The 25595-nt window shown below is 38.3% G+C and overlaps 1 long non-coding RNA gene and 1 pseudogene across 1 annotated transcript in view; both read left to right on the top strand.

Moving 5' to 3' along the window:
- LOC137756227 (uncharacterized) overlaps positions 1-25595 on the top strand; it is a 102453-nt gene that overhangs the window by 5292 nt on the left and 71566 nt on the right. The gene's annotated exons all lie outside the window — the stretch shown is intronic.
- On the top strand, positions 24028-24984 carry LOC137757393 (heterogeneous nuclear ribonucleoprotein A1-like; annotated as a pseudogene).

The raw sequence follows: 25595 nt of genomic DNA, 5'->3' as shown, positions 1-25595 counted from the left end.
CTTCCCAAGAAATCCATACAGCTCCTCTCTGTATGTTCAAATACATCAGGGTAACTATAACTTTCATTTTTTTAAATTAAAGATGTCTGTGATAGGGATTTTTATCCTGTTTCAGTTTGAGCTGGTTTATCTTTCTGAATAGCTGTCTTCCTGGGGTATCCTCTCACTGTTATCTTGAAAATTCCTTTTGCCTTTCTCTTGTATTGGATCCCATTTTCTATACCCTATGTTCCCTTCACTTTTCCTTTAACTTCCTCATTTTGGTGGACAAATATCCTCCAATAACTTCCTGAGAAAGATGATAAATTTTTTCAAGATTTTTGCATGTCTGAAAACACCTTGTTCTAATCTCTCATCCGGTTGTTAGACTGATATAGAATTCTAGGTTGGTTTGTTAGTTTCCTATTGCTGCTGTAACGAATTACCCCAAACTTAGTGGCGCAAAACAACAAAAATTTATTCTATTTTGACCAGAAATCTGAATTCATTTTCAATGGGCTAAAGTCAAGGTGTTAGCAAGGCTCTTTCCTTCTAGAGGCCCTAAAGGAGAATCCTTTTCCTTCCGTTTTCCAGTTTCTACAGGCCACCTGCATTCCTTGGCTCATGGCTCCTTCCTGTATCTTCAAAACACATCACTCCAACCCATGCTTGAGTTTTCACATCTCCTTTTTTTTACTTTGATTTTCTTGCCTCCCTGTTATGAGAATTCTTTTAATTACATTGGTCCTACCCAGAAAATCCAGGATAATCACTCATCTCAAGATCCTTAACTTAATCACATCTGCAAAATCCCTTTTACCATGTAAGGTAACATATCCACAGGTCCAGGGATTATGACAAGGACATCTTTGGAGGGAGGCATTATTCATCCTCTCACAGTTGGAAATGACTTTTCCCTAAAAACTTGTCTTCTTGATTTTAGGGATACAGTTTAGAAGTTTGTTCCTAATATTATTTGTGATACTTTGTATATGACCTGTTTTTTTCTCTCAGGAAGCTTCTAAAATCTTTTGTTTATTCTATCTTCTGAAATTTCACTATGATGTATGTTACTGAGAATTATTTTCTCATTCACTGTTCTGGATACATGATAGACCTTTGTAATCTGTATACTCATATCCTGCAGTGCTAGGAATTTTCCTTGTGTTATTTCTTTAGTAATTTCCTTCCTTCTGCTTTTTCTGTCCTCTCTTTCTGGAACTTCTTTTGGTCTAATTTGGCCCTCCAGTACTGAATCCTTGAACTTTCTCATCTTTTCTCTATTTTCCATTTCTTTTTCTTTTTGTTCTACTTTCTAGGAGAGCTCATCAATTTAAAATTTTTAATCTTCTATTGATTTTTAGGATTACTACTATATTTTGAATTCCTAAGAGCTCTTTCTCATTCGTTGAAAGTTCCATTTTCACAGAACACTGTTCTTGTGTCTTGAATTTAGTATTACCTCATTTCTCTGAAGATGTTATTATAGTTTTGTTTCTTTTCTCTTTGACTTTTGTTGCTGCTGCTGTTGTTGTTTTGATCTCTGTCTTTCATTTTAGAAAATTTACTCAAATATCTAGGGATTTGGTCAGCCATAAATATTTAAGAGTGAGGCACAAAAAAGAAGTTCTGTCTCCATTGTTGGGACTTATGGATTGTTGAGCTTCACTGGGGAGTAACTGGAAAGAAATTCAATCTTTTTAATGGGAGACCCCAAATATCAGTGTCTGTAGGGCTTTACACTTGTGTTGGTCAGCTTCTACAGAATCCTCCAGTCTGCTCAGCTGAAAATATCTTAGAAATCAGCCAGCAGAAAGGTGACAGAGGGCAGTCTTACTATTTAGTAAATAGAGATTCAATCCCCATTTTCACTAAAGTTCACAATCCAGCCCTCAGCTATGCCTATTGTTTCCAGCACTAGAGCTTCTTTTCTGGAAAGATGTTTTAATTACCGTAGAAAGTAAAACTTGAATCTTTTTTTTTAACTGAAATCATTGTTTTTCTTTCAGCTAAGTCAACAAGCTTCTTTAACAGCAAGAAGCACCCATTGACCCTCCAAGCAGTGAAATAGAATACTGTATTAAAACTTGAATCATGTTTGAATGGATAAGGAGCTTTTGGGATGTAATTTTTCCTTATACATACTTTCAATCAATCCTCCTCTTTTTAGCTCTCCCTTCAACCTGTGTCTCAGAGATATCGAGTAACTTTAAAAACAACTCGTCACCACCAGCCTTAGGTTTCAGCTTTTTCCAGTTTGTTAAGTAAGCTTAACATTCATCTCATCTATTGCTTTCCAGCTTCTAAAGTTTTGTCAACTTTGCTTGTCTGCTGTTGTCTTCTCTCCTGTTCTCTTTGTCCTTCTCTATTTATACCTTTTTAAAAAAATTCCTTTACTGTCATTTTAGTGGAGCTTCATGCAGGCGCAGAGATGAATGCATGTTTCTAATCTGCCTTGTTTAACTGGAAGTCTTATAGCACACTCTATATGGAGAAATAATGCAGTCCAAGCTAATAACATTAAAGGTGGAAGACTAAGAAGCCCACTTGCAAAAAGAAAGTCTGTTTCTGAGAAACGTGAAATAAGTAGTTCTATAATATGTAAGCCATATATGTGACTATTCACTGTACTGTAAAAGGTCTGTTGCTACAGAAAACTGAGTTATATCAACTTTCAAATACTTAAAATTATAGGTAATTTAACTGGATACACAAACATAAGATATACGGGCTTGTCTAGTGTTTTTGGATACAGAATGTATTTTTATGAAAAATTGCCTCTAGACATTAATTGCCCTCATTGGGGAACCTTAAGAAGTATGCCATTTAGTGCCTACTAAAGAAGGCACTCCTGAAAAGTCCTGGAAAGACTCCTGATTGGAGAGATGGAGCCGGGAATTTAATGTAGATTTCATGAAATGAGTGAATTCCAGACACTATTTTAAAAATATTATTCAGACAGACCTTAAGTATTAAAAAAAGAGTCTGCCTGGTCCTCCTCTATTCCAACCCTGACCACACACCCTGCCTATATGTAAATTTGGGAAAAGAGGTCAAGGTAAGAGCCAAGAAGTGGGACTGCACACAATAATAATACTAATCGCTAATATTTATTAACCTTTACTGAGTGTTTACTGTGTGTCAGTAACTGTGCTAAACACGTTTTGTGAATTATTTCATATACATGTTTAGTGATTATTTGACAAGTGAACTTAAACAGTAAAAATGGAAGGTTAAATAGGTAAAGAGGAGGAAAGGCGGAAGAATGCCTCCGAAGAGTCATAATATTCTCATTTCCTTTCCCTCTCCCATTCCTCCCCTTCCCAAGTGCTCTAGACTTATTTATATTCATGGCATAATTCTGTACACTATCCCTGCTTTTTGCTTTTCTTTCAGTGTGTTAATACTAAATAGTTCATCTTAGGTACTTGAATTTGAAGGTTAATGATTTGGAACTTCAAGCAGGAGTTTTGATTCCAATAGTTCACTGTTTTGCAAAATATACCATCAAATATTTTGTAAGAGAGGATATGGAATAAAAGGAGAAAGAGAAGAGAGAGAAACCTGCCAAGGCATTACTATAAATTTTAAACGTGTTTTTTTTTAAAGCAATATGGCTGATGTTTCACAGTTCTTTTTTCACAAAAACTCCTAGATAATAGCAACCTGTGATGATTTAATACATATTCAGTCAAACAAACTACCAAGAATGCATAGGTCTGGAACATTTATAAAATTGGTCTAGGATTAAAGGAAATAATCTGGAGAGGAAATGAGAATTTAAATAATTAATTCTCCCAAAGATTAGTAAAATATATTTCAGCCTGCCAATTGTTTAAGATTGAAAAATTTGCATTTTTTATTGTAAAAGGACAAAGTATATTTCTTTTTTCTTACTTGATTGATATCTACTGAGTACCTACTCTCTGCAGGGCATTGTGATTAGCATTATGGGAGAAAGGATATTAAAAATGCCTAAACTGAGTCAGCTCTACCCACCACCAGAGCCTCCCATCAAGCCTCTTAGATAGCCTCAACCACCAGAGGACAGACAGCAGAAGCAAGAAAAACTACAATCCTGCAGCCTGTGGACCAAAACCCACAGTTACAGAAAGATAATCAAGATGAAAAGGCAGAGGGCTATATATCAGATGAAGGAACAAGAAAAAAACCCAGAAAAACAACTAAATGAAGTGGAGATAGGCAACCATCCAGAAAAAGAATTCAGAATAATGATAGTGAAGATGATCCAGGACCTCGGAATAAGAATGGAGGCAAAGATTGAGAAGATGCAAGAAATGATTAACAAAGACCTAGAAGAACTAAAGAACAAACAAACAGAGATGACCAATACAATAACTGAAATGAAAACTACACTAGAAGGAATCAATAGCAGAATAACTGAGGCAGAAGAATGGATAAGTGACCTGGAAGACAGAATGGTGGAATTCACTGCTGCGGAACAGACTAAAGAAAAAAGAATGAAAAGAAATGAAGACAGCCTAAGAGACCTCTGGGACAACATTAAATGCAACAACATTCGCATTATAGGGGTCCCAGAAGGAGAAGAGAGAGAGAAAGGGCCAGAGAAAATATTTGAAGAGATTATAGTCGAAAACTTCCCTAACATGGGAAAGGAAATAGCCACCCAAGTCCAGGAAGCGCAGAGAGTCCCATACAGGATAAACCCAAGGAGAAACACACCGAGACACATAGTAATCAAAATGGAAAAAATTAAGGACAAAGAAAAATTATTGAAAGCAGCAAGGGAAAAACGACAAATAACATACAAGGGAACTCCCATAAGGTTAACAGCTGATTTCTCAGCAGAAACCCTACAAGCCAGAAGGGAGTGGCATGATATACTTAAGGTGATGAAAGGAAAGAACCTACAACCAAGATTACTCTACCCGGCAAGGATCTCATTTAGATTTGATGGAGAAATCAAAAGCTTTACAGACAAGCAAAAGCTAAGAGAATTCAGCACCACCAAACCAGCTCTACAACAAATGCTAAAGGAATTTCTCTAAGTGGGAAACACAAGAGAAGAAAAGGACCTACAAAAACAAAACCAAAACAATTAAGAAAATGGTCATAGGAACATACATATCGATAATTACCTTAAACGTGAATGGATTAAATGCTCCAACCAAAAGACACAAACTTGCTGAATGGATACAAAAACAAGACCCATATATATGCTGTCTACAAGAGACCCACTTTAGACCTAGGGACACACACAGACTGAAAGTGAAGGGATGGAAAAAGATATTCCATGCAAATGGAAATCAAAAGAAAGCTGGAGTAGCTATACTCATATCAGATAAAATAGACTTTAAAGTAAAGAATGTTACAAGAGACAAAGAAAGACACTACATAATGATCAAGGGATAAATCCAAGAAGAAGACATAACAATTATAAATATATATGCACCCAACATAGGAGCACCTCAATACATAAGGCAACTGCTAACAGCCATAAAAGAGGAAATTGACAGTAACACAATAATAGTGGGGGACTTTAACACCTCACTTACACCAATGGACAGATCATCCAAAATGAAAATAAATAAGGAAACAGAAGCTTTAAATGACACAATAGACCAGATAGATTTAATTGATATTTATAGGACATTCCATCCAAAAACAGCAGATTACACGTTCTTCTCAAGTGCGCACGGAACATTCTCCAGGATAGATCACATCTTGGGTCACAAATCAAGCCTCAGTAAATTTAAGAAAATTGAAATCATATCAAGCATCTTTTCTGACCACAATGCTATGAGATTAGAAATGAATTACAGGGAAAAAAACGTAAAAAAGACAAACACATGGAGGCTAAACAATACGTTACTAAATAACCAAGAGATCACTGAAGAAATCAAAGAGGAAATCAAAAAATACCTAGAGACAAATGACAATGAGAACACGACGACCCAAAACCTATGGGATGCAGCAAAAGCAGTTCTAAGAGGGAAGTTTATAGCTATACAAGCCTACCTAAAGAAACAAGAAAAATCTCAAGTAAATAATCTAACCTTACACCTAAAGAAACTAGAGAAAGAAGAACAAACAAAACCCAAAGTTAGCAGAAGGAAAGAAATCATAAAGATCAGAGCAGAAATAAATGAAATAGAAACAAAGAAAACAATAGCAAAGATCAATAAAACTAAAAGCTGGTTCTTTGAGAAGATAAACAAAATTGATAAGCCATTAGCCAGACTCATCAAGAAAAAGAGGGAGAGGACTCAAATCAATAAAATCAGAAATGAAAAAGGAGAAGTTACAACAGACACGGCAGAAATACAAAGCATCCTAAGAGACTACTACAAGCAACTCTATGCCAATAAAATGGACAACCTGGAAGAAATGGACAAATTCTTAGAAAGGTATAACCTTCCAAGACTGAACCAGGAAGAAACAGAAAATATGAACAGACCAATCACAAGCAATGAAATTGAAACTGTGATTAAAAATCTTCCAACAAACAAAAGTCCAGGACCAGATGGCTTCACAGGTGAATTCTATCAAACATTTAGAGAAGAGCTAACAACTATCCTTCTCAAACTCTTCCAAAAAATTGCAGAGGAAGGAACACTCCCAAACTCATTCTATGAGGCCACCATCACCCTGATACCAAAACCAGACAAAGACACTACAAAAAAAGAAAATTACAGACCAATATCACTGATGAATATAAATGCAAAAATCCTCAACAAAATACTAGCAAACAGAATCCAACAACACATTAAAAGGATCATACACCACGATCAAGTGGGATTTATCCCAGGAATGCAAGGATTCTTCAATATATGCAAATCAATCAATGTGATACACCATATTAACAAATTGAAGAATAAAAACCATATGATCATCTCAATAGATGCAGAAAAAGCTTTTGACAAAATTCAACACCCATTTATGATGAAAACTCTCCAGAAAGTGGGCATAGAGGGAACCTACCTCAACATAATAAAGGCCATATATGACAAACCCAAAGCAAACATCATTCTCAGTGGTGAAAAACCAAAAGCATTTCCTCTAAGATCAGGAACGAGACAAGGATGTCCACTCTCACCACTATTATTCAACATAGTTCTGGAGGTCCTAGCCACGGCAATCAGAGAAGAAAAAGAAATAAAAGGAATACAAATTGGAAAAGAAGAAGTAAAACTGTCACTGTTTGCGGATGACATGATATTATACATAGAGAATCCTAAAACTGCCACCAGAAAACTGCTAGAGCTAATTAATGAATATGGTAAAGTTGCAGGATACAAAATTAATGCACAGAAATCTCTTGCATTCCTATACACTAATGACGAAAAATCTGAAAGAGAAATTATGGAAACACTCCCATTTACCATTGCAACAAAAAGAATAAAATATCTAGGAATAAACCTACCTAGGGAGACAAAAGACCTGTATGCAGAAAACTATAAGACACTGATGAAAGAAATTAAAGATGATACCAACAGATGGAGAGATATACCACGTTCTTGGGTTGGAAAAATCAACATTGTGAAAATGACTATACTACCCAAAGCAATCTACAGATTCAGTGCAATCCCTATCAAATTACCAATGGCATTTTTTATGGAACTAGAACAAATCATCTTAAAATTTGTATGGAGACACAAAAGACCCCGAATAGCCAAAGCAGTCTTGAGGGAAAAAACCAGAGCTGGAGGAATCAGACTCCCTGACTTCAGACTATACTACAAAGCTACAGTAATCAAGACAATATGGTACTGGCACAAAAACAGAAACATAGATCAATGGAACAAGATAGAAAGCCCAGAGATAAACCCATGCACCTATGGTCAACTAATCTATGACAAAGGAGGCAAAGATATACAATGGAGAAAAGACAGTCTCTTCAATAAGTGGTGCTGGGAAAACTGGACAGCTACATGTAAAAGAATGAAATTAGAATATTCCCTAACACCATACACAAAAATAAACTCAAAATGGATTCGAGACCTAAATGTAAGACTGGACACTATAAAACTCTTAGAGGAAAACATAGGAAGAACACTCTTTGACATAAATCACAGCAAGATCTTTTTTGATCCACCTCCTAGAGTAATGGAAATAAAAACAATAATAAACAAATGGGACCTAATGAAACTTCAAAGCTTTTGCACAGCAAAGGAAACCATAAACAAGACAAAAAGACAACCCTCAGAATGGGAGAAAATATTTGCAAATGAAGCAACTGACAAAGGATTAATCTCCAAGATTTACAAGCAGCTCATGCAGCTCAATAACAAAAAATCAAACAACCCAATCCAAAAATGGGCAGAAGACCTAAACAGGCATTGCTCCAAAGAAGACATACAGACGGCCACGAAGCACATGAAAAGGTGCTCAACATCACTAATTATTAGAGAAATGCAAATCAAAACTACAATGAGGTATCACCTCACACCAGTTAGAATGGGCATCATCAGAAAATCTACAAACAACAAATGCTGGCGAGGGTGTGGAGAAAAGGGAACCCTCTTGCACTGTTGGTGGGAATGTAAATTGATACAGCCACTATGGAGAACAATATGGAGGTTCCTTAAAAAACTAAAAATAGAATTACCATATGACCCAGCAATCCCACTACTGGGCATATACCCAGAGAAAACCGTAATTCAAAAAGACACATGCACCCGAATGTTCATTGCAGCACTATTTACAATAGCCAGGTCATGGAAGCAACCTAAATGCCCATCAGCAGACGAATGGATAAAGAAGTTGTGGTACATATATACAATGGAATATTACTCAGCCATAAAAAGGAACGAAATTGAGTCATTTGTTGAGACGTGGATGGATCTAGAGACTGTCATACAGAGTGAAGTAAGTCAGAAAGAGAAAAACAAATATCGTATATTAACACATGTTTGTGGAACCTAGAAAAATGGTACAGATCAGCCGGTTTGCAGGGCAGAAGTTGAGACACAGATGTAGAGAACGGACATATGGACACCAAGGGGGGAAAACTGCGGTGGGGTGGGGATGGTGGTGTGCTGAATTGGGCGATTGGGATTGACATGTATACACTGATGTGTATAAAACTGATGCCTAATAAGAACCTGCAGTATAAAAAAACAAACAAAACAACTAATACTAAACTGTCATTGGGTTATTTGTATGGAAATATGTTAATATAAATGTTTCAGACATTAAAAAAAAATGCCTAAACTGCTGTTTATCAAGAAGCTCATAATCTAGTGTTGAAGGTAAGACATATACAAAAGAACTGCTATATTGTATATGGTATTATGTGACAAATACCATGTGAATGATGCAAAATATTTTGATTTTTCTGTTTTGCCAACTTGCAGTATAAACAGAATGAATTTTGTAGGTAACGTTCCATATATATGTGTTTCTTTGTATACTCTTCATACATGCTAACCTTTGACAACTGCTGCAAAACATCATTAAAACCAGTTCAGGTACAGCAAGTCTAGAAAAAGAGCTGCCAGCTAAGGCACACCAAGGGAAAAAATTATTGGTTTCAATGAGATATATGTGCATGTGTTTCTTATAGTGGAATGTATAACTTATTGATTGTTTAATAGAGTACATTCAGCCAAGTGTACTAGGTATATATTTCATTTAATTTTCACACGAATCCTATAAGATCAGTACTATTTTTATCCCCATTTTACAAATGAGGAAACTGAGGATCAGAGAAATGAAGTAACTTGTCCAAAGTTACATAGCTGGTAAATGATGGAATCAGGAGTTGGACCCAGTCTATTTAACCCCTAGTCTGCACTCCTAACCATTTAGCTCTGCTGTCTCTTTTGTGGAACATGGTAGTAGAGAAGTCTAGGAGATATTTAGGTATCTGAGTCTGGAGTTCAAGAGAAAGGGCTGGGCTAGAGATGCAGATTATGTAGTCATCAGCATGTGTTATATATCCTCAAATATAAGGAAACCTCAATAAGAAGATATCAAAAAGTTTTTCTTGTCAACTGGATTATAAAAATGTTTAGGGATATAAATGAATGAGTTAAATATCTACTTAGGTTATTTAAAATTTCAATTTAGTAAAATAATTAAGTTCCATTATATAAATACATTGATTTAGCTGTGTTGCTTTTATCCCCTCCTATTTCATGAAATATATAACTCTTCACATGTATTTTCAACATTAGTATCTGCATTACCAGAGCCTATTCTTGTCATCTAACTGGTTTCCAGAGCTCGTTGCCTCACTTATACATACAAAAACTATTTGCATCATCTTACTGTAAAGGAAATTTTATCCCAAGTCACAAATACCCATTCATATAACATCACGTTTGCAATTGTGATGTCATATTTCCTGGAGTAGTCACTACATTTGTATTAATATTTGTATTAAATTTGTATTGATATTTTATGTATATACATATGTATTTGCTTGCTGATTTCTTTTTTTAAACTAACTTTGATGTAGGTTATTTCATGCAAACATGGTAGTGTTAATTGAAATCATCAGGGTGGAAAAGTAGATAGGGCTTCAGTAAAAGAAAAAAAACACACACACAACAACAAACAAACAAACAAAATACCCACTTCTCATATTTACTGAGCTGTATTAAAAATCTATTCGGTAGGTGCTCTCATCCCTACAACAACCCAATACTATCCCTGTAGCATCATTTCCCCCCACTTCTTTTTCTAACAGCTGAGGAATGAGTCTCAGAAAACAAATTTATGAAGGAGAAATAACTTAGAAACAACAGAGATAGGATTTTAATCCAGATCCGACTCCAAGGCCCATGTTCTTTTTTACCTGTTCTGCTTTATGATCAATAAATAATATGGGGCTTCCCTGGTGGCGCAGTGGTTGAGAGTCCGCCTGCCAGTGCAGAGGACACGGGTTTGAGCCCTGGTCTGGGAGGATCCCACATGCCGCGGAGCGACTGGGCCCGTGAGCCACAACTACTGAGCCTGCGCGTCTGGAGCCTGTACTCCGCAGCGGGAGAGGCCACGGCAGTGAGAGGCCCGCGCACCGAGATGAGGAGTGGTCCCCACTCGCCGCAACTGGAGAAAGCCCTCGCACAGTAACAAAGACCCAACACAGCCAAAAATTAAAATAAATAAATAAATAAATAAATAAAATAAAAATTTTAAATAAATAAATAAATAATATGTAGTTGTGAGACAGCTGACTAATGGCCATGAGGGAGAATTCAGTTAACTAATTAGCCTATGTGTAAAAATGCAACAAGTTTCATAACACATTGTTTTCAGCAACTGTCACGCCTTCTAAAGGATAGATGTCATATGTCAATACATGGGAGATCATTTTTGGAGAGTTTCATTAGGGAAAAGAAGGAGAGAAGAGTAAAACTAGATAAGCTGGGTGGTGATATCTGAATCAACAGTCATTTTGTATTAGAGTAAGTTAGAGAAGGAACTGTTTATAGTTCTGGCATATATCTGCTCCTGAATCCCCATGGTAAGGCTGTTAGGTAAAGACATACTTAATATCAGAAGTCACTTTGACATTTAAAACAGAACCAATGTGATGTCATAGATCTTATTTCTAGACATTTTTAATATTAGTGTAACAAAATTTTGTTTAGCAAGAATTTGCTAAATAAAAAAGTCACATTGATTACCTTTTGAATCCTCTCTCTTTTCTTTTTGGTTAGTCTATCTAAAGGTTGGTAAATTCTGTTTATCTTTCAAAAACCAACTCTTAGTTTCATTGATTTTTTTTATTATTGTCATTCTAGTCTCTATTTCATTTATTCCTGCCCTAATTTTTATTATTTTCTTCCTTCTGCTAACTTTGGGCTAAGTTTGTTCTTTTTCTAATTTCTTGGAGGTGTAAAGTTATGTTGTTTATTTGAGATCATTCTTTTTTCTTAATGTAGGTATTTATTGTTTTGAACTTCCCCCTTAGAACTGCTTTTGCTACATCCCATAAATTTTGGTATGTTGTGTTTTTGTTTTCATTTGTCTCAAGACACTTTCTGATTTACCTTTTGATTTCTTCTTTGACTCATTGGTTGTTCAAGAGTATGTTATTTAATTTCCACACATTTGTGAATTTTTCAGTTTTCCTCCTGTTATTGGTTTCTAGTTTTATGCCTTAGTGGTTGCAAAAGATACTTGATAGGATTTCAATCTTCTTAAATTTACTAAGACTTGCTTTGTGGCCCAACATAAGATGTATCCTGGAGAATATTCCATGTGTGCTTGAGAAGAATGTGTATTTTGGTGCTGTTGGATAGAACATTTTGTAAATGTCTGTTAGGTCCATTTGGTCTATAGTGTTGTTCAGAACCACTCTTTCCTTATTAATTTTCTATTTAGATGACCTATGCAATATTGAAAGTGGGATATTAAAGTCCCCTACTATTATTGTATTGCCATTTCTGAACTGACCCCTTTATCACGATATAATGACTTTCTTGTATCTTGTGACAGACTTCAGCTGAAAGTTTATTTTATCTAAGTGTAGCCACTCCTGCTCTGTTTTGGTTACTACTTGCATGGAATATTTTTTTCATCCCACATTTTTTTACCTTTTAAATCTGAAGTTTTAATATACTTGCTTTCGTGGTATTTTTCCCTCATATTTAAGTTACAAAAAACAGGCACCCATTCAGAGCAAAATCACAAAATGGACACTTAATAAATGTTAAAAGAAACCAGATGTTTTCTAAAAGTGGCAGCTTTGCCCATCTAGAAAAGGATTACTCTGCTTTTTTTTTTTAAACATCTTTATTGGAGTATAATTGCTTTACAATGGTGTGTTAGTTTCTGCTTTATAACAAAGTGAATCAGTTATACATATACATATGTTTGCATATCTCTTCCCTCTTGCATCTCCCTCCCTCCCACCCTCCCTATCCCACCCCTCTAGGTGGTCACAAAGCACCGATCTCCCTGTGCTATGCGGCTGCTTCCCACTAGCTATCTATTTTACATTTGGTAGTGTATATATGTCCATGACACTCTCTCACCCTGTCACATCTCACCCCTCCCCCTCCCCATATCCTCAAGTCCATTCTCTAGTAGGTCTGTGTCTTTATTCCCATCTTGCCACTAGATTCTTCATGACCTTTTTTTTTTTTCCTTAGATTCCATATATATGTGTTAGCATAATGTATTTGTTTTTCTCTTTCTGACTTACTTCACTCTGTATGACAGACTCTAACTCCATCCACCTCATTACAAATACCTCCATTTCATTTCTTTTTATGGCTGAGGAATATTCCATTGTATATATGTGCCACATCTTCTTTATCCATTCATCTGTCGATGGACATTTAGGTTGCTTCCATGTCCTGGCTATTGTAAATAGAGCTGCAATGAACATTTTGGTACATGACTCTTTTTGAATTATGGTTTTCTCAGGGTATATGCCCAGTAGTGGGATTGCTGGGTCGTATGGTAGTTCTATTTTTAGTTTTTTAAGGAACCTCCATACTGTTCTCCATAGTGGCTGTATCAATTTACATTCCCACCAACAGTGCAAGAGTGTTCCCTTTTCTCCACACCCTCTCCAGCATTTATTGTTTCTAGATTTTTTGATGATGGCCATTCTGACCGGTGTGAGATGATACCTCATTGTAATTTTGATTTGCATTTCTGTAATGATTAATGATGTTGAGCATTCTTTCATGTGTCTGTTGGCAATCTGTATATCTTCTTTGGAGAAATGTCTATTTAGGTCTTCTGCCCATTTTTGGATGGGGTTGTTTGATTTTTTGTTATTGAGCTGCATGAGCTGCTTGTAAATCTTGGAGATTAATCCTTTGTCAGTTGCTTCATTTGCAAATATTTTCTCCCATTCTGAGGGTTGTCTTTTGGTCTTGTTTATGGTTTCCTTTGCTGTGCAAAAGCTTTGAAGTTTCATTAGGTCCCATTTGTTTATTTGTGTTCTTATTTCCATTTCTCTAGGAGCTGGGTCAAAAAGGATCTTGCTGTGGTTTATGTCATAGAGTGTTCTGCCTATGTTTTCCTCTAAGAGTTTGATAGTGCCTGGCCTTACACTTAGGTCTTTAATCCATTTTGAATTTATTTTTGTGTATGGTGTCAGGGAGTGTTCTAATTTCATACTTTTACATGTAGCTGTCCAATTTTCCCAGCACCATTTATTGAAGAGGCTGTCTTTTCTCCACTGTATATGCTTGCCTCCTTTATCAAAGATAAGGTGACCATATGTGCGTGGGTTTATCTCTGGGCTTTCTATCCTGTTCCATTGATCTATATTTCTGTTTTTGTGCCAGTAACAAGCTGTCTTGATTACTGTAGCTTTGTAATATAGTCTGAAGTCAGGGAGCCTGATTCCTCCAGCTCCATTTTTCGTTCTCAAGATTGCTTTGGCTATTCGGGGTCTTTTGTGTTTCCATACAAATTGTGAAATTTTTTGTTCTAGTTCTGTGAAAAATGCCAGTGGTAGTTTGATAGGGATTGCATTGAATCTGTAGATTGCTTTGGGTAGTGGAGTCATTTTCACAATGTTGATTCTTCCAATCCAAGAACATGGTATATCTCTCCATCTATTTGTATCATCTTTAATTTCTTTCATCAGTGTCCTATAAGTTTCTGCATACAGGTCTTTTGTCTCCTTAGGTAGGTTTATTCCTAGATATTTTATTCTTTTTGTTGCAATGGAAAACGGGAGTGTTTTCTTAATTTCACTTTCAGATTTTTCATCATTAGTGTATAGGAATGCAAGAGATTTCTGTGCATTAATTTTGTATCCTGCTACTTTACCAAATTCATTGATTAGCTCTAGTAGTTTTCTGGTAGCATCTTTAGGATTCTCTATGTATAGTATCATGTCATCTGCAAACAGTGACAGCTCTACTTCTTCTTTTCCGATTTGGATTCCTTTTATATCTTTTTCTTCTCTGATTGCTGTGGCTACCACTTCCAAAACTATGTTGAATAATAGTGGTGAGAGTGGGCAACCTTGTCTTGTTCCTGATCTTAGTGGAAATGGTTTCAGTTTTTCACCATTGAGGACAATGTTGGCTGTGGGTTTGTCATATATGGCCTTTATTATGTTGAGGAAAGTTCCCTCTATGCCTACTTTCTGCAGGGCTTTTATCATAAATGGGTGTTGAATTTTGTCGAAAGCTTTCTCTGCATCTATTGAGATGATCATATGGTTTTTCTCCTTCAATTTGTTAATATGGAGTATCACATTGATTGATTTGCATATATTGAAGAATCCTTGCATTACTGGAATAAACCCCACTTGATCATGGTGTATGATCCTTTTAATGTGCTGTTGGATTCTGTTTGCTAGTATTTTGTTGAGGATTTTTGCATCTATGTTCATCAGTGATATTGGCCTCTAGTTTTCTTTCTTTGTGACATCTTTGTCTGGCTTTGGTATCAGGGTGATGGTGGCCTCGTAGAATGAGTTGGGGAGTGTTCCTCCCTCTGCAATATTTTGGAAGAGTTTGAGAAGGATAGGTGTTAGCTCTTCTCTAAATGTTTGATAGAATTCACCTGTGAAGCCATCTGGTCCTGGGCTTTTGTTTGTTGGAAGATTTTTAATCACAGTTTCAATTTCAGTGCTTGTGATTGGTCTGTTCATATTTTCTATTTCTTCCTGGTTCAGTCTCGGCAGGTTGTGCATTTCTAAGAATCTGTCCATTTCTTCCAGGTTGTCCATTTTATTGGCATAGAGTTGCTTGTAGTAATCTCTCATGATCTTTTGTATTTCTGCAGTGTCAGTGGTTACTTCTCCTTTTGCATTTCTAATTCTATTGATTTGAGTCTTCTCCCTTTTTCTCTTGATGAGTCTGGCTAATGGTTTATCAATTTTGTTTATCTTCTCAAAGAACCAGCTTTTAGTTTCATTGATTTTTGCTATTGTTTCCTTCATTTCTTTTTCAATTATTTCTGATCTGATCTTTATGATTTCTTTCCTTCTGCTAGCTTTGGGGTTTTTTTGTTCTTCTTTCTCTAATTACTTTAGGTGCAAGGTTAGGTTGTTTATTCGAGATGTTTCCTGTTTCTTGAGGTAGGCTTGTATTGCTATAAACTTCCCTCTTAGAACTGCTTTTGCTGCATCCCATAGGTTTTGGGTCGTCGTGTCTCCATTGTCATTTGTTTCTAGGTATTTTTTGATTTCCCCTTTGATTTCTTCAGTGATCACTTCGTTATTAAGTAGTGTATTGTGTAGCCTCCATGTGTTTGTATTTTTTACAGATCTTTTCCTGTAATTGGTATCTAGTCTCATAGCGTTGTGGTCGGAAAAGATACTTGATACGATTTCAATTTTCTTAAATTTACCAAGGCTTGATTTGTGACCCAAGATATGATCTATCCTGGAGAATGTTCCATGAGCACTTGAGAAAAATGTGTATTCTGTTGTTTTTGGGTGGAATGTCCTATAAATATCAATTAAGTCCATCTTGTTTAATGTATCATTTAAAGCTTGTGTTTCCTTATTTATTTTCATTTTGGATGATCCGTCCATTGGTGAAAGTGGGGTGTTAAAGTCCCCTACTATGATTGTGTTGCTGTCGATTTCCCCTTTTATGGCTGTTAGTATTTGCCTTATGTATTGAGGTGCTCCTATGTTGGGTGCATAAATATTTACAATTGTTATACCTTCCTCTTGGATTAATCCCTTGATCATTATATAGTGTCCTTCTTTGTCTCTTGTAATATTCTTTATTTTAAAGTCTATTTTGTCTGATATGAGAATTGCTACTCCAGCTTTCTTTTGATTTCCATTTGCATGGAATATCTTTTTCCATCCCCTCACTTTCAGTCTGTATGTGTCTCTAGGTCTGAAGTGGGTCTCTTGTAGACAGCATATATATGGGTCTTGTTTTTGTATCCATTCAGCCAGTCTGTGTCTTTTGGTGGGAGCATTTAATCCATTTACATTCAAGGTAATTATCGATATGTATGTTCCTATTCCCATTTTCTTAAATGTTTTGGGTTTGTTATTGTAGGTGTTTTCCTTCTCTTGTGTTTCTTGCCTAGAGAAGTTCCTTTAGCATTTGTTGTAAAGCTGGTTTGGTGGTGCTGAACTCTCTCAGCTTTTGCTTGTCTGTAAAGGTTTTAATTTCTCCATCAAATCTGAATGAGATCCTTGCTGGGTAGAGTAATCTTGGTTGTAGCTTTTTCTCCTTCATCACTTTAAGTATATCCTGCCACTCCCTTCTGGCTTGCAGAGTTTCTGCTGAATGATCAGCTGTTAACCATATGGGGATTCCCTTGTGTGTTATTTGTTGTTTTTCCCTTGCTGCTTTTAATATGTTTTCTTTATATTTAATTTTTGATAGTTTGATTAATATGTGTCTTGGCGTGTTTCTCCTTGGATTTATCCTGTATGGGACTCTCTGTGCTTCCAGGACTTGATTAACTATTTCCTTTCCCATATTAGGGAAGTTTTCAACTATAATCTCTTCAAATATTTTCTCAGTCCCTTTCTTTTTCTCTTCTTCTTCTGGGACCCCTATAATTCGAATGTTGGTGCGTTTAATGTTGTCCCAGAGGTCTCTGAGACTGTCCTCAGTACTTTTCATTCTTTTTCCTTTATTCTGCTCTGCAGTAGTTATTTCCACCATTTTATCTTCCAGGTCACTTATCCTTTCTTCTGCCTCAGTTATTCTGCTATTGATCCCATCTAGAGTATTTTTAATTTCATTTATTGTGTTTTTCATCGTTGCTTGGTTCCTCTTTAGTTCTTCTACGTCCTTGTTAAATGTTTCTTGCATTTTGTCTATTCTATTTCCAAGATTTTGGATCATCTTTACTATCATTATTCTGAATTCTTTTTCAGGTAGACTACCTATTTCCTCTTCGTTTGTTAGGGGTGGTGTGTTTTGACCCTGCTCCTTCATCTGCTGTGTGTTTTTCTGTCGTCTCATTTTGCTTATCTTACTGTGTTTGGGGTCTCCTTTTCACAGGCTGCAGGTTCGTAGTTCCCGTTGTTTTTGGTATCTGTCCCCAGTGGCTAAGGTTGGTTCAGTGCGTTGTGTAGGCTTCCTGGTGGAGGGAACTAGTGCCTGTGTTCTGGTGGATGAGGCTGGATCTTGTGTTTCTGGCGGGCACGTCCACGTCTGGTGGTGTATTTTGGGGTGTCTGTGGCCTTATTATGATTTTAGGCAGCCTCTCTGCTAATGGATGGGGCTGTGTTCCTGTCTTGCTAGTTGTTTGGCATAGGGTGTCCAGCACTGTAGCTTGCTGGTCGTTGAGTGAAGCTGGGTCTTGATGTTGAGATGGAGATCTCTGAAAGATTTTCTCCGTTTGGTATTACGTGGAGCTGGGAGGTCTCTTGTGGACCAGTGTCCTGAAGTTGGCTCTCACACCTCACAGGCACAGCCCTGATGCCTGGCTGGAGCACCAAGAGCCTTTCATCCACATGGCTCAGAATAAAAGGGAGAAAAAAATAGAAAGAAAGAAAGAAAGAAAGAAAGGAAGGAAGGAAGGAAGGAAGGAAAGAAAGAGGATAAAATAAAATGAAATAGAATAAAGCTATTATAAAGCAAAGCTATACAGACAAAATCTCACCCAGAAGCATACACATATACATTCACAAAAAAAGGAAAAGGGGAAAAATTAATATATCCTGCTCCCAAAGTCCACCACCTGAATTTGGGATGATTCGTTGTGTATTCAGGTATTCAACAGATGCAGGCACATCAAGTTGTTTGTGGAGTTTTAATCTGCTGCTTCTGAGGCTGCTGGGAGAGATTTCCCTTTCTCTTCTTTGTTCGCACAGCTCCCGGGGTTCAGCTTTGGATTTGGACCCGCCTCTGTGTGTAGGTCGCCTGAGGGCGTCTGTTTTTCCGCTCACACAGGACGGCGTTAAAGGAGCAGCTGCTTCGGGGGCTCTGGCTCACTCAGGCTGGGGGGACGGAGGGGTACGGATGCGGGGCAAGCCTGCGGCGGCAGAGGCTGGTGTGACATTGCAGCAGCCTGAGGCGCGCCGTGCGTTCTCCAGGGGAAGTTGTCCCCGGATCACGGGAGCCTGGCAGTGGTGGGCTGCACCGGCTCCCGGGAGGGGCAGTGTGGAGAGTGACCTGTGCTCGCACACAGGCTTTTTGGTGGCGGCAGCAGCAGCCTTAGCATCTCATGCCCGTCTCTGGGGTCCGCGCTGATAGCCGCGGCTCACGCCCGTCTCTGGAGCTCGTTTAGGCGGCGCTCTGAATCCCCTCTCCTCGTGCACCAGGAAACAAAGAGGGAAGAAAAAGTCTCTTGCCTCTTTGGCAGCTGCAGACTTTTTACCGGTCTCCCTCCCAGCTAGCTGTGGTGCACTAACCCCTTCAGGCTGTGTTCACGCCACCAACCCCAGTCCTCTCCCTGGGATCCGACCTCCGAAGCCCAAGCCTCAGCTCCCAGCCCCCGCCCGCCCCAGCGGGTGAGCAGACAAGCCTCTCAGGCTGGTGAGTGCTGCTCGGCGCCGATCCTCTGTGTGGGAATCTCTCCGCTTTGCCCTCCGCACCCCTGTGGCTGCGCTCTCCTCCGTGGCTCCAAAGCTTCCCCCCTCTGCCACCCGCAGTCTCCGCCCACGAAGGGGCTTCCTAGTGCGTGGAAACCTTTCCTCCTTCACGGCTCCCTCCCACTGGTGCAGGTCCCGTCCCTATTCTTTTGTCTCTGTTATTTCTTTTTTCTTTTGTCCTACCCAAGTACGTGGGGAGTTTCTTGCCTTTTGGGAGGTCTGACGTCTTCTGCCAGCGTTCAGTGGGTGTTCTGTAGGAGCAGTTCCACGTGTAGATGTATTTCTAATGTGTCTGTGGGAAGGAAGGTGATCTCCGCGTCTTACTCTTCTGCCATCTTGCCCTATCTCCGATTACTCTGCTTTTACCTATAAATGTTGTTAGCTTATAGTTAGAGAAAATCCACCAGATGGCAACCTCATCTGCATGTGAAGCATGATGTGCAATTCTCTGCAACCCATTACAGGTCCCTTGAGCCAAATGCTCCCTAATTAATGGCTGATTTCTATTGTGATCCCAGTAAATGGATACTAGGTAGTCACTTGGCAGTGATTGTAGGAAGGTGGGGGATGTGCAAAGTTGAGATGTATTTAGTATCAAGTGTGAAACACTTTTAGTAATATTCTTTTTTAAATTAATATCAAAAACAGAAATAATAGTATGTATTTCCATGTTGCCCTCTACACATATTTCTAATTTGAAGCTAAAGGGAACCATGTTCATTTGTCCAGTGTATAAAGCTGCAGATAATGTTATTTCCCCATGAATCCCACATTTTTCTAGTTGGATTCCTTGTACTTAATGGCAGTCTGGTAGCTACCTGGTTTATTGCTTAAAATGCAAACTGTCTTCTTTATTTCTAAAGCTGATAGTATGCAGAGAGTACTGCTGGGGATATTTAACATGTCCCTTATTGTTTTCTGTTTATAAACAACCTGCCCTGAGGTACTAATTAGGTGGAAGATATTGCATATACTTAGCAAATACTGTTGTGTTTTTCCATACAAATAAATCTGTGGTCAAGGTGAAAGTCATTCATAGGTTAGTTACATGAGCTGCAAATTTCTGAAAATATAAGTGATAGTAAAAGTTCAAGAAAAATTTAAAAAAAGGATTTGTTGAAAATTTTATTCCTGAATAGCTAGAGTTCTAATTGCATCTAACATTTCATTAATACATTTATTTCTAAAGTGGCTTGTTTCACCTACCTTAAAATGCAGCTGTGTAAGACATGTGTTTGAATTAAATATCTGTAATACCTAACAGATTGCCTTTTCTTAGGACTATAATTGACTTTATTTTGCATCTGTATATTTTTCAAACTCCATATTTGAAAAATATGTTTTTTTCTGTCTCCTGGGTATTTTTAGTGACATTATTGAGGTATATTTTACATATCATATAATTCACCAGTTTCGGTGTCTAATTCAATGATTTTTAACAAATTTAAGTCTCCTGAGTATTTTAAAAATGGTATAGATATTCCTAGATGCTATTCCACATTATATAACAAATACTCAGCATTCTGGGAGCTCATCGATCTTTGGCTCCTAACATGCCTGCTTTTAGATATTGTTTACATAACTGAAGGTCAGAAAGTCTGACTCCTGTGTGGCTGAAATTTTGTTAGTGTCAGTGTCTCAATGCCCCATCTTCTAGATTGAGGAGGACACACTAACATTACATTACAGAGTTAGAATTTGGCTTCATGGCCATAAAATACTAACAAACCTAGCCTTCAGTACTACCCAGACCGTCGGAGCTAGTGAATATTACAGTATTTTAATTTAACACATGTGCAGTACTGACATTACATTAAAGCATTTTACAACACATGAAAGACTGTTCTTGCTTTTGAAGGATTTAACAAAATAATTGGAAAATCTATCTGGGTATAAAGAGCCCTTCAGGAAAATCATTAGACTCCTTTCATATTCTCCTCTCTCTCTTTCTTTCCTAATTTCTCTTTCTCATTCCCCAGACATATGACCCAGACATTTGCTTCTTCTGCCATCTAGATTTGCCCATATGGCTCCAAGTTCAAATCATATCAGCAAAGTGTACACCAAAGCTGATGTCCATTTTCTATTAAATATTATTTCCCTTCTTCATATGTTTGGATCAAAGGCTGTATCGTAAAACAGTAGAAAAATCTCCAGGTCAGTATTACTATTGTATCTTGCACTGATGCTGGTCAGAGACTGATGTCTTCCTCAGTTGGAGGAGTTTCTTTGACCTTGATGAAGAAAATCCTCCTGTATTTGAGTAAATAAATTCTTGAGTTTAGGGGATTTACGCCTCTGTGCAGAGCAACTAAAAAGTTGAACAAATTGTCAAAAACAACCACTTCAACACTCTGGAAATTGACCCAAGGCTAGAACAAACCTAGAACTTCTGAACTTTGGGTAGGAACAGAGCAAGTCTATGGTGTACTTGCCTGAGTGTGATGGTTAATTTTCTGTGTCAACTTGATTGAACTGAAGGATGCACAGATAGCTGATAAAACATTATTTCTGAGTGTATCTGTGAGGGTGTTTCTGGAAGAGATTAGCATTTGAATCAGTAAAATGAGTAAAGAAGATCTCCCCACCAGTACGGGTAGATATCATTCAATCCACTGAGGGCCAAAAATGCAGAGGAAGGGCAAATTTGCTCAGCTTGAGCTGGGACATCCATCTTCTCCTGCCCTCAGATGTTGATGCTCCTGGTTCATGGTCCTTCAAACTCAGACTTGGACTACACTACTGGCTCCCGTGGTTCTCAGGCCTTTGAGTTTGGACCGGAACTGCACCATCAGCTTTCCTGGACCTCCAGCTTGCAGACAACAGACTATGGGACTTCTCAGCCTCCCTAATCATGTGAGCCAATCTCTCATAATAAGTCTCTATCTATCTGTCCATCTATCTATCTATATCCTATTGGTTCTGTTTCTCTGGAGAATCCTGACTAATACACTGGACTTGCTCCAACTTACCACTTATCACCACCACCACTCCCCGCTCCAGCTTTGTTGGCACAGTAGTTCCACCATGGTGAGGCAGGCTGTAAAATAAAAGCTAGCCGCTTTGCTGCTGCCGCTGCTGCTGCTGAAAGGAAGTCACTTGATTTAGAGCATTGTCAGATCTCAGTGGCAAGTGGGTAAGAAGGACTGCTAGCCTGAGGTTGCAGGACTGTTTGAGGCAGGCACTGGGCCAGCAGACTACCAGGGGATGTAACAGGGAAATCCAGGAAGGGAGACAGCCATAGTGGACTTGATAGGCAATCCACATATCCTGTGTACATGCCCACACATCCCTGGCCTACATGCCTATGAGAAGCAAGAGAGACCAGGAGAAAATAAAAGCTGGAGCAGACTTGCAAACAGTTTGAAGCTTGAATGTGTTCCCCAGTCCACCCACAGACTCATCAACAGATAATGGACATATACTGGCTGGAGGTGTTTGAGCAAAACCTTAACACTGAGCTATGCAGATATAGGAGCAACCCTGAGGAAGCTAGTCTTTAAAAATAAAAGCAAGAGAAAAAAGTCTTAGCAGAGACATCAGCAGCCCCACATTATAGTGGAGACAGAGGTCATACACTTCGTTCAGGCAAGTTAGTAAACAACCAAGAAAATAATGGTAGCAACCATCAGGAGGCAAAATCAGAATCGAGAATTGTTAAAACATACAGTTGACCCTTGCTCAACACGGGGGCTTGGGGCGCTGATCCTCCATGCAGTTGAAAATCCGCATATAACTTTATAGACAGCTATCCGTATTCGCCATTCCTCTGCATCTGCAGTTCCTCCGTATATGCATCCACAGATTCAACCAACCGTGTAGTACTGTGGTATTTACTATTGAAGAAAATCCATGCATAAGGAGACCCATGCAATTCAAACCCATGTTGTTCAAGGGTCAACTGTATTATCTAATATGAGCAGTATTCACCAAAAAATTATGATATGCAAATAGATTTTTAAAAAGTAAAGAAATGGATTCAGCAATTTAAATCGTCCCCCCACCCCCCACCCCCACACACAAAAAGCCCAGGCTCATGTGACTTTTGTGGTAAATTGGATCAAATATTTAAAGGAAAAAAATCACACCAATTCTTTACAGACTCTTTCAACAAATGAGGAGGAGGGAAGTGCTTCCCAATTCCTTCTGTGAGGCCAGTATTACTCTGATACCAAAGACACATATAAAGACATCAGAAGAAAAGAAAACTACAGACTGATATCCCTCCTGAATACACATGCAAGAAATCTTAAAAAGCATTAGCACACTGAATTCAGCAATATATAAAAAGGATTATAAAACACAACAAAGTTGGATTTGTTCCAGAAATGCAAATTGGAGAAGTATTAAAAACCATTAGAGACTTCCCTGGTGGTCCAGTGGTTAAGATTTCGCCTTCCAATGCAGGGGGTGCAGGTTCGATCCCTGGTCAGGGAGCCATGATCCCACATGCCTCGCGGCCAAAAAACCAAAACATAAAACAGAAGCAATATTGTGACAAATTCAATAAAGACTTTAAAAATGGTCCACATCAAAAAAATCTTAAAAAAAAACAATTAAGCTTTCTGCCCATGGATCCTGCCGAGTAAGCATCGTTGAAGTTTCCCCCCTCTACTGCCGTCATGTCTAAGTCAGAGTCTCCCAAAGAGCCTGAACAGCTGCGGAAGCTCTTCATTGAAGGTCTGAACTTTGAAACAACCGATGCGAGTCTGAGGAGCCATTCTGAGCAATGGGGAACTCTCACAGACTGTGTGGTAATGAGGGATCCAAACACCAAGCGCTCCAGAGGCTTCAGGTTTGTTACGTATGCCACTGTGGATGAGGTGGATGCAGCCATGAATGCAAGGCCACACAAGGTAGATGGAAGAGCTGGGGAACCAAAGAGGGCCGTCTCAAGATTCTCAAAGACCTGGTACCCACTTAACTGTGAAAAAGTTTTTTGTTGGTGGCATTAAAACAGACACTGAAGAACATCACCTAAGAGATTATTTTGAACAGTATGGGAAAATCGAAGTGATTGAAATCATGACTGACCAAGGCAGTGGCAAAAAGAGAGGCTTTACTTTTGTAACCTTTGATGACCATGACTCCGTAGACAAGATTGTCATTCAGAAATACCACACTGTGAATGGCCACAACTGTGAAGTAAGGAAAGCCCTATCTAAGCAAGAGATGGCTAGTGCTTCAGCCAGCCAAAGAAATCACAGTGGTTCTGGAAACTTTGATGGTGGTCGCAGATGTGGTTTTGGTGGGAGTGACAACTTTGGTCGTGGAGGAAACTTCAGTGGTCGAGGTGGCTTTGGTGGCAGCCGAGGTGGTGGTGGATATGGTGGCAGCAGGATGGCTATAATGGATTTGGTAATGATGGAAGCAATTTTGGAGGTGGTGGAAGCTACAGTGACTTTGGCAATTACAACAATCAATCTTCAAATTTTGGACCCACAAAAGGAGGAAACTTTGGAGGCACAAGTTCTGGCCCCTGTGGTGGTGGAAGCCAATACTTTGCCAAACCATGAAACCAAGGTGGCTCTGGAGGTTCCAGTGGCAGCAGTAGCTATGGCAGTGGCAGAAGGTTTTAATTACTGCCAGGAAACAAATCTTTGCAGGAGAGGAGAGCCAGAGAAGTGACAGGGAAGCTACAGGTTATAACAGATTTGTGAATTCAGCCAAGCACAGTGGTGGCAGGGCCTAGCTGCTACAAATAAGACGTTTTAGACAATACTCATGTGTATGGGCAAAAAGAACTCGAGGACTGTATTTGTTGGTTTTTTTTGTTGTTGTTGTTGTTTTATATTTGTATAACTTTTTTTTAAACATATTTATTAGAGTATAATTGCTTTACAATGGTGTGTCAGTTTCTGCTTTATAACAAAGTGAATCAGTTATACATATACATATGTCCCCATATCTCTTCCCTCTTGCATCTCCCTCCCTCCCACCCTCCCTATCCCACCCCTCTAGGTGGTCACAAAGCACCGAGCTGATCTCCCTGTGCTATGCGGCTGTTTCCCACTAGCTATCTATTTTACGTTTGGTAGTGTATATATTCGAGGACTGTATTTGTGACTAATTGTATAACAGGTTATTTTAGTTTCTGTTCTGTGGAAGGTGTAAAGCATTCCAACAAAGGGTTTTAATGTAGATTTTTTTTTTGCACCCATGGTGTTGATTGCTAAATGTAATAGTCTGA

The sequence above is a fragment of the Eschrichtius robustus genome, chromosome X (assembly GCF_028021215.1).
Source record: "Eschrichtius robustus isolate mEscRob2 chromosome X, mEscRob2.pri, whole genome shotgun sequence".
Classification (NCBI taxonomy): domain Eukaryota; kingdom Metazoa; phylum Chordata; class Mammalia; order Artiodactyla; family Eschrichtiidae; genus Eschrichtius; species Eschrichtius robustus.
This window is presented reverse-complemented; position numbering and strand designations above follow the sequence as displayed.